Below are 10,386 nucleotides of genomic sequence, written 5' to 3' on the forward strand. Positions count from 1 at the left end.
TAAAAACTAGAAAAAAATATTCCCTAGCACTCATAACCTTGTTTGTTCATCATGGTGCCAGCAAACTGCAAGGTATGCTTAGCGCACCATAGCTTCCTTTATCTTTTTTTTAAATAATATTTCGCAGCCAAATCAGGTTTCTCGATCTCCATCGCTGATTTAGGCAATTGAAATTTTTGTCTGCCTGGCACGTACAGAAAAAAAATAATGTTATTGCCGTCGTAAGCGCACCGCGCCAGCGCACGTCACACAATCAAATTCTAGAAGTTCGCACAAGTCTATTGTAAATTTCAAGTTAGCCAGGTTACTAACTACCTAATTTACCAGTACTTGTGGATTGATCAAAGAACAGTATGCGGATTTTTCTAAAACAAATGTTTTAACATAAAGCTCGGGGGCAGTGGTTTTCGTACAAAGTAAATGTGCGCGGTCTTTCTGTAAATAATTTCTCAGTTATACAAACGGACACGACCCGGTTCAACTAGCTTGAAGCGTTATTTTACGGCTACAAAGTTGAACAGGAACCGAACCGCCTTTGGCAATCCGAACCAAACACGCAACAAGAGAATCGGTTCGGCACGCTGCCTGGAAGTGTTAGCCAATGACCTCAATTCACTGAGCGCCTCGTTGCGCCCCGCGAGGCCGGCGGTTAAGCGCATGGTCCACACCCGCTTCTGTAGCCGTGAGCGGCAGCCCCGTCTAGCACTTCCACCTACTGCACGAATGCAGGATAAAGTGGGTGGCAGGACGGCAGCAGAAGAAGCTTAATTCTCGTGAATCGGTATTTTAAGGCGAATACGCGGGAAAATGATAATGCTGCCGCGGTGACAGCGTGTGTGTAGATGCCCTGTCAACGATGAGATTACAGCAGCCCTCTCTACTCTTCTGCTACCCTTACGTACAGCCCAACGTTGCAGGGAACATCAGAGAGAATTAAATTGAGGACTTTTTAATTGAACTTTATGGGGAAGCTCGGGGATGCATCTGACGAGCCCCACTACTCCCCTAGCTCCTTTTTATTTTTACCTTCCTGCCTGTGTATTTAGAACGCTAAGCGAGTTTGTCGTGGTAAAAACAAAACATGCTTATGCTATGGTTCCTGTTCCGCCCGTAATAACTACCGCAAAACATGACTACCAGTCATGTTTTGCGGTTCCGTACAGAAACAATTTGTGATATCCTTCTATTGGCTCAGGTTGTTTCTTTCACAGCGATCGATTCTGTGCCTTCACAGCATTCTTGCGCTTGTCGTGTGATATGAAATTCAGTTCTCTGAATTTGCAGTTTCCAAAAACAACTTCGCCAAACTTTCTCAATACGTGAGGCGTCAAGTTTGCGAGTGCCGCTATGTGCTCAGTGAGGAGATATCAGATAGGAAACGCATTGATAAAGATGCGGTAAATCTCCTGCAGTTTCCACGCTGCGTAGATGTGACTAGACGTTACATATTCAGGCCTCCCTTTTCGTTGGTGGCCGCCTACCTTCAAACACTGGATTTGAAACATTCTTCGCGTGATGGAAAGACAGGACGTGTGGTAGAGAAACTACCCATTGCGTTAACAGTCAATAAGGTAACGAAAGCCCACTCGCTTAGTAACAAGTTTTATTGAATCAAAACAAATACGCTCCGCAGACTGGTTTGGTTACACAAAAAGCCTGGTGCATGCTACGCCAGACGATTCAGACTCGCCCATGAGCACGTACGCCGGCAAAACCGCTGACTGAACTCGGGAAATTTCACTCCTCCAAGGCTATAGGAATGGGTCTGGGCGGATGTGCCATCGCGTAGGGCAAGCGTAGTCACTTAGGTCAAGAGCGCAACATGAGCTAAGGCTGATGCGACGGCCACTAACGTTGCATGCATTTTACAGAGGCATAAATTTCTGCTATACGAAGCCATTCAAATTTAACTAGAATCGGTAGCGAGTTGGTTCGAATTACTTTTGCCCGGAGTAAAAACGTGGTGTCCGCAGATGAACAATCTTCCAAGGGGAGATTGGTGGGAATACAGCGGCGAGGACTGCGCTTTCCTGCTGTACGATGCCGGAGTCTTCTGGTTATTTAATACCTTGTGTGCATCGTTAATAGTAGCTCCTCGTGCGCCATGACGAGCACCACCTCTGCTTTTCGGCAGACCATTATTTACCCTTCAACAAGTGCCATAAGCTCGATCTGTCGGGTCGAGCCAGAATTGCAATGGTTGCATAGGCTTCAATCGTCGGGTCCTGTACTCAGGCGTGTGTATTAGTTGGTGCAGTCAGGCAGGGGTTAGGCCTAAAGAACTAGGCTTGGGTCTCGCAGTTGTGGCACGCGCGCAGCTCCTGATGCACGCAGCTTTTCCGACTTCCCGCAGCGCGCTCGCTGTACCAGCCGTGCCGGTTCCACCAGGAGTGCAACCACACCAGCAGTCCGATGCGCTGCGTGGAGAGGATGTGCCTGTGCCCGACGCCCTTCGAGCCCACAGCCAAAGGAGGATGCGCCGCGCGTGAGTACCACGCCGGGCGTCGGACTAGGTGCTGGTGGTGCCGGCTGTACGCTGATGCGTGCACTACGTCTCCTCGGAAGTGGGCAAACGAGGACAGCATTGCTTCATGGCGGGGACGATCCGCTAAAATTCACCTGCTCGCTTGGCTGCTGTGCTTCAACCACACGTCCTTGCGACCTATGACGTCCTATGACCTATGACGTCACGGCAAGTCGCGGCAGCTACTGACGCGACACGCCTTGCCTGGCGAACACTGGCGGCTGTGCCGCACATGTGCCCCTCGGTTGACGCCCTTTCTTCTCGGTCGTTGCATAGGGAGAGTCTCGAATCCAGCAACACTGATGTCTTAGCTAGCATGTGCCGGTTTACTGACCAGTTGCGTACCCCTCAAAAAAGATCGCTTACTCGTGACGCCTGCGGCAGGAAGGATGTTCCCCATCCGCCGCCAAGGTTTGTGAGTGGTGACGCTGGCTAACACTCCCAAGGCTAGCTATATAGTAGCAAAAACATGAATACCCAAGAAAGCGGATGGGCGAACGGCGCCGCGGTAGCTCAGTTGGTTAGAGCATCGCACGCGTAATGCGAAGTCGTGGGATCGTTCCCCACCTGCGGCAAGTGGTTTCTTCATCCACTTTAATTACCAGTAATTTATAATTTCTTTAGCTAAACTAGTAAGTACAAGTAACGTCCCTTATGTTGTCCTTGGTGCCTTTGTTGGCTGGCTTCTGTCAAATAGGGTGTATTTTTCAACATATTTAAAGAAATGTATAGGTGCTTTGGAATGTGACTGCTTCCACATTTCCCATTTCAACAAAGGCCCCAAAAGTAATTTTTCGAAGGTAATTGTTTTAATTAGTTGTCTGTGTTATCGGCAAATATCCCTATTGCTAAACCCCCGTGTCCAGTGCCGTGCTGGATTAGGGGCCCAGCGTCGACGCTGGACTGGCGCGGCATACAGGAAGGAGCTGGGTATACCGGTGCGAAAAGCAGAGCGAGTAAAACGCGTTGCCTGGCTACCGTAAATCTTTTTTTTTTAATAAGCACATCAACAGAGAGCATTTAATGCAATAACAAGCTAATTACTGAAAGCATATTTAGCGTCAGCAAACAAGGACGGAAGGGAGAAGACACCACAATGCGCTAACTTCAGCAACATGATTTTCAGGAAATACACCTATATATACCCATGCACATTGGCACCACCTCCATCCACATCTTAAACATCCAAAAAAGCCGGTACGGGAATTACGGGAACATAGCCTCAACGTGAAAAATAAGCAATACGGTCATCTGTCAACTCACTGTCAGGAATGCGGCTGTGCGCCGGTGTATGAATCCTGCCGGGTTCTTGCGAACCACAAAGATAAAGATGTGCGAGAGATTATTGAGTCTCGAGATATATGCCGGAATAGCGATACGTGTGTTAGTGCCCCTTCGGTCGACTTGTTAGATAAGGAGACGGCTTTTTTCGATAGCTAAGATTTGGATGAGGTGGCGCCACTCTGCATGGGTTATGTAGGTCTACTTCTTGAAAATTAAATTGTTGAAGTTAGCGCATTGTGGTGCCGTCTCGCTTCCGTCCTTGTTTGCTGGCGCTAAATATGCTTTCAGTTTACCAACGCGCTCAACAAATGGCAAAGCTAATTAGCCCCAGAATTCTACTCACTGACATAGTGATATCAAACCCAGTGCTTTGCCACTACGCCATGCCGAAACATGGTGATCTGTGAATAATTTAATATGTCAACACCCAGGCGCAGTTTCAGTTGGCACCTATTTGCCTCGCACAGACATTGTAGCTGAGCTTTGACTTACGGCTCTATAAGAAAGAAAATGGTATTGTCCGTGTTGAATAGTGCTTTCATGTACCAGAACACAAGTTTTGATTTAAAATTGCTATTTGAACTCCGAAAAATATCCTAAGTGAAGCGCCGACCTGGAGTGGGACGGTGCATGTTACTGCCGACATTGCTCTTCCCGCAAAGAAACTGCAACATTTTCTTAGTTCAACACTCTTTTCAATCGACACACCTGTGTGGTCACACTTATCCATCAGAGAAGCGCCGATTAGTGCGGCTGGCAGTCTTCCACCATAACACCGGCTTTCGGCGACAGCTGATATACGTATGGTTATAACGCGTCACATTGCCGATCATGACTTCTTGTGCTCGCACTATAAACATACACATAAAAAAATGTAATTTTAAAGACAATGACGGGAAAGCTGAACAGTAGAGTGATCTTTCCTCGTTGTTTATTTCTGAGGCCAGACGGGCCGACAGCGTGCAGACGTACTCGGCGAGTACGCTGTAGGCCTAACCTTCGGTGGAAGTGAAGTCTCGGCGCGGGTAGCTGGTGAATGCCAAAATGTGTGTATTTGAGCCTTGGAACTTTTTTACTGTTATTTCGGTACACTTTACAGAGAGCACGATAATTGTCTCAGCTTTTTTTATTGTGCGATAACATCAATCAGGGGCAAGCTTCCTGGGATCCATTCGAACGTGTCTGGACGAGTGCTAGGCTTGTTTATTCCGCATCGATTCTACAACACTGCGACCAATTGCAGTGGTCGGTTACGTCATCGCTTATAAACAAATATGGAACCATTACATGAGCACGTCACGGACACGGATGTAAGAATTGCGGTGAACGTGCATTGCTGATCAGCAATGAGTCCTCGCCGATGCTCCAGATGAATAAAAATTAAGAAACAGAAAATTAATAACTACTCAATATACGAAGTCTTATTTGTGTTTGCGTATTTTCCTTCTAGATCACAGCTATCAGCACAGTTAAAAGGGAAATGCAAGAAAAGAAAAAGTGATCTTCAGTAGCACATATACGCATGCGCAAGCGGGGCAGCGCACACACCTTTATTCCAAGCTGCAACATGAAATAGACATCCATGACCACAAGATAAAGGGGTCTTTAGGACAGGAGACTGGTATGTTACGATAAAAAGCATTCAATACTCAACAGCGCTTATACTACCTGCATACTGGAACTAGTGCGGCACAAACGCAACCAGCGCAGTTATCATTACGAGCCGGCGAACCCCAGCGAGAACCAGAGCCTTTAGAGCACTTACCAGTGCTTCCAAGCGTCATGGAAATAAAACCAGCGTCTCGGCCAGTGTCACCCAGCTCTATTACAGCGATCGCATTGGTGTCCCAGTGACTCCCAGCGAGCTACAGCGTCCGCCTGTGCGATCCAGTGTAAAAAAAAAAGAAAAAAAAAACAGGTAGTTTTACACTGGAAGGCACAAGAACACGCTAGTTTTTGCAATAGGAATAAATGTCTAAGAACTACCTTGTGAAACGATACGTTCGCTGCGCTTACAACGCTTTTGATAAAGAATCTGTGGGGTATAAAAATAACGCACCCTCTATAATGATGCTTGGTGTAAAACATTACTGGGACTTGCTGACGCACAGGTTACGCAATTCTTTGTTTAAAGCTCCTCCTATGTCTTTTTCCGCACATGCGTACTCAGTAAGTATATCTTCGAAACTCGTAACACAACCAAGTAGGCGAACATAACTCAGCTCAAAGTAAAAACAAAAAGAAAAAGAAATTAGGAAGCAGGATCTCAACTTAGTCGAATGCCTGGTCCAGTGAAAACTGCTGTCCATACCCCGTGCAAATGACGGCTGCAAAGTCGCCAGACTCTTTTAGTGTACCATACAAACCTGCGTATAATACGAGCCAGTATATAATGTGAAGTACCTTTTTGGGCCGCAGAACGGAAAAAGAAATTTCCATCCGCGTGTAATACGAGTGAGCAAAACTCGGCGAAAACATTTACGTAGATCGGACTGCAAGTTATTGACATCCTCAATTGCGCTTAACTTCGCACAGTTCCTAGTGCGACAAATCTTCCCGTAGGCAGTCGGTGCCACCGAGCCCGTTCGACATGCCGCACTTCTTGAAATGTCCTCTGGGATGGTCGCCCATGCGTCCACAATTCACTTGCACAGTGTGGCTGGCGATTAATGCTTGTGCGGAGCGGTCGACGTCACTTCGGGCTCAAGTGAGTGCATCCATTCTGCGTAGCACCGCTTGGCCGCGTCTATGAACGGCTTGTTTGTGCAGACATCGAGCGGCTGCAGCGGAGAGCTTTTCAGTGCCAGAATCGCGCAGCATCCTCTTCACCGAGTCGGCGAAGTCACAACGAAACGCGTCCAGCACGATGATGGACGGGAACGAGAACAGTCCGCCGGGCGGCCTACGCCACACAGACGTTATCCAGTCGAGCTTGAGATCCTCGTTCATCCAGCCATCCTCATGGTATCTCACGACGACTTTTTTGACAGCTCCTCACCCTTCGGCACCGCTTTGGGCTTGAAGACAGCTCGCGGCCATCTGCAGTGTGTGACAACATGGCGCTAACCAGCGTCTTCTCGTTGCCAGTGGACCGAACACAAATTTTCTTGGGAACCTTTCCAGGCACGGTGAGAGGCGATGGCGTGTCCAGATAAACCGGCGTTTACTAGCTGTTCCCGATGTGCCCAAGCTGAAAGTTGTTGGACTTGTGCAACGAAATAATGTGGCGCTGGAAGTCCACGAGCACCTCCCAGGAAGATTCGGGCAGCTTTTGCGAAATCCAAGTTCGTCGGCGTAATAAAAACCCAGCACAGCACCTGTAGCGATATATGCAGTGTTGCTCACTTTTGAAGTGGGAACTCGTGATCCATTTTTTTTCTAGCAAGCTCCCTTGCTTTCGCGTGAATTATGTCCACGCTCACAGCTGGATTCGCGGCTCGCCGTTTTCGTGCGAACTCCGTCAGGGCCAGTTCAGTTTCCGGGAACGTACCATTCTTCGGCCCGAGAAAGCCTCTTCGCGTCCTGCTTCGCGCGAAAAGGGCTTTTTTCTGGCGCTGCCATCCGGGAATGGTTCCCGCGGTGACGCCAAACTGGCTCCCTGCCGCACAGCTGCCGACGTTCTTGGCAGCTGAAATCACTTTTCTCTTGAAAGCAGCCGAGTGCTGTTTTCTTGGCCGGGACATCTTGCTGCTTCACTACGGTAAAAAAAAAAAAAGAGTGCACTTCGCGTGGTTAGCACCTGAGCTCATGTGCTGCCAAGGTACGCACTCAACAACGACGAAAACATGCTGCAGCCACACACCAATAACTAAAACACGCCTTAGTCATGCAGAAAGAACGACACCGAAATTTTTGAGCCCGTTATTATGGTTGAAGTTTTTGTTCAGATGCACATATAGTACGAGGCTTAAAATTTTTGACGTTAATGACTTAAAAAAGAAACTCGTATTATACGAGCGTTTTTGCGGTAGTACGCATGTCTAACGTTCTAGTAGTTTCTATGTACAAAAAGCGCTTTCATCAAGCTCGAAATAGGCAAGAGGCCTTAATTGGAAGAAATTTTGGTCGCTACATTTTGGGCATGTAAATGGTTTAGTAAACACTTTTAAATGTTTCTACATCACCATTACATGCAGTATATAAGTTGTTCGACTAGCACTAAACTACATTTTTATACCACTAAAACGTAACCTTCTTTGGCGCGTCACCGTTTATGCTAGCCGAATTCTTCTAGCTTTATCAAAGCGCAATGTTATAGTTTCGGTACCTTCGCATCGTTGCCTCCTTTGTTAACAGAGTCTGTTCTCATTTTCACTATGGACGCATTTTAAGCACGCAATTACGGCTTGCCTTTAACATTACCGATGTGTGAGCATATGATGATAATTTCTCAGAAAATGGTCGCAGTTACATAACGCTAGTTACGAGACGCTCTATTTTCCGTAAATATTGCTTTTTTTCAAAGTCACTACAGTTTCCTGAACTTTCTTTTGCAAAGGAACAAAACGCAATGCGCTAAAACATTTTCCTCGTTTTTTTTTACCCTTTCCGACTTTCTCTAACTGCCTCTGTTCCCCATGTCCCTCCTCATCGTAGCACGAATATCCTTGGTGACCAGACTGGCGAGGTTAGCGACTCCGACCACTGCCGGGCTGACTGTCACGGCCGCACTCATGGCAGCCTTCATCTTCGTCAGGTGACTGGGTTGATCAACAGCTGCCCTTATTCTGCGTACTGCTGCCCACTTAAAAGCGACGGCCGAGTTTCAATTGGCCGACTCCAGAACGAGCGCGGGGGAGTATCTCAGTTATAAAATTTGAATTCCGAGATTTGCTTCAACTGAAATTTTCAGTTATTTTTTTTTCTGTTAGTCTTTTTGTCAGCAAGATTGTAGCTAGACATAAGCGTAGCAACAATTATCGCAGTGAATCTGCCAGTGAAAACAGCCCATTATTTGGTCTAGCGTTCAAGTCTATAGCGGCTTTAAAATTGACCAGAAGCTATTAATTTCGCTCATGCAGGTTGACCACTTCGGTTGAACAAGGGCCCTATAATGTAAAGCTATTGCAATATGTTTTATTCCAATCTCCTGACGTAAAATTTGCGTAACCGCTGACGCAAGCATCGGGCGGTCATCCACAGGTTTGTATGGACAGACCAATCAAACGCTCTCCTCGTTCCTAGGAGGTCACCTTTGTTTGCTTGAAAAACGAATAACATTGCTTACGCTGAGCAGCTTGTCTTTTTGTCTTATCTAATTGGCTGGCAAGAGGCGAGGAGCACGCTCAAGTGGAAAGGGATTCGATGGGGCCGAGCCACTACAATGAAAATCGATAACCGGATGAAGCGGGTGGTGCCGGCGTCTGCTATTCGTCCACTTTCCCTTACTTAGCTTGTGGTGGCTCGTCGCAAATCACGGTGGCATGCAATGGAAGCTTAAGAATGGCGCTAAAACGGATCCTCAGCAAATAAGAGTTGGCAGAACGAGGTCGCATACGTGCTGAAAGTCCTCGAAAACGTTACACGGCCACGCAGAAAGTTTTATTATACTCAAATAAACCCATGCTCTCCGGCAGGTGCGAGTAGCCAGTGCTTGAGCGATCGGCGGCAGCCGTATTTTATTCCTGTCGGAACGGGGCAGCCTGCGGCTATTCAGAAGAAAACTAAGTTTTGTTCGGCATATTAATGCATTTTTAACGCATACACGTCGGTTTGACGCGGGGAGTTTTTGCCGTGTTGTGACGTCGCGTGACAGGCAGGTGAAGTTGGTGCAGCCCGAGGACTTTTGGCCGAAGGCTGATGGCGCAAAGGGTTCGAATCAGAAATAACTATTTTTCTATTGTTCGGCCAAATCATGCATAATCAGTGTGCACACGTCATATCAGATAAGAAGCTATCGCAATTTTATCAACGTTGCGTGACAGACAGGTGAAGTGGGGATGGTGCAAAAAAGTTTTTGACCAATCGCGGAGGGCTGATTGCAGAACTGGAATAGAAAAGTTTGGAATAGTTTTACGTTATAGCACCCCAACACTCAATTTCACATACTGCAATCTGCCTCCAGCCTGCATTAAACTGGCTGACGAAGATTCTGTGACTGCGGTGACATCCGTCGGAGCCTCAAAACGCAATTCACGCAATTCTGCAGCTTTTCAAATGCACTCAGAAATCAACGTCTGTAGCTACGGAGAAATATACCGTAAATCTATTTCGGCCTGTTTCTATTCCATTTCTGCCATTAGCACTCCGCGATTGCCCAACAATTTTCGGGTCACGCCCACTTCGTTGGCTTTCACGCGATGTAACAGAACCACGAGCAGACCATCTTTCAATATGATTTGTAAGTAATGATTATGCATTACCATGCCGAACGAAAGAAAAAGAAATGTATCCTACTCTACACCTTTATCACCAGTAGCCCTCCGCTTCTGGCCTAAAATTTTCTGGCGGTGCTCAGTTCGCCTGTCTGTCTAAAGACTTCACAAAACCGCAAAAGCTCGCCTTAATGAAACATTTTGCGTGGTACTATAACGTTGTTGAGCCCTTTCGGCACCTGCACAACGTCGCTTTGTCTCAGA

General features: G+C 47.1%; 1 non-coding gene across 1 annotated transcript; it reads left to right on the top strand.

Moving 5' to 3' along the window:
- Positions 1-3,026: 3,026 nt before the first annotated feature.
- On the top strand, positions 3,027-3,099 carry TRNAT-CGU (transfer RNA threonine (anticodon CGU)). Its single transcript has one exon. It is a non-coding gene; the product is annotated as a tRNA-Thr (tRNA).
- The last annotated feature ends 7,287 nt before the right edge of the window (positions 3,100-10,386 follow it).

This window comes from Dermacentor variabilis, chromosome 4, assembly GCF_050947875.1.
Source record: "Dermacentor variabilis isolate Ectoservices chromosome 4, ASM5094787v1, whole genome shotgun sequence".
Classification (NCBI taxonomy): domain Eukaryota; kingdom Metazoa; phylum Arthropoda; class Arachnida; order Ixodida; family Ixodidae; genus Dermacentor; species Dermacentor variabilis.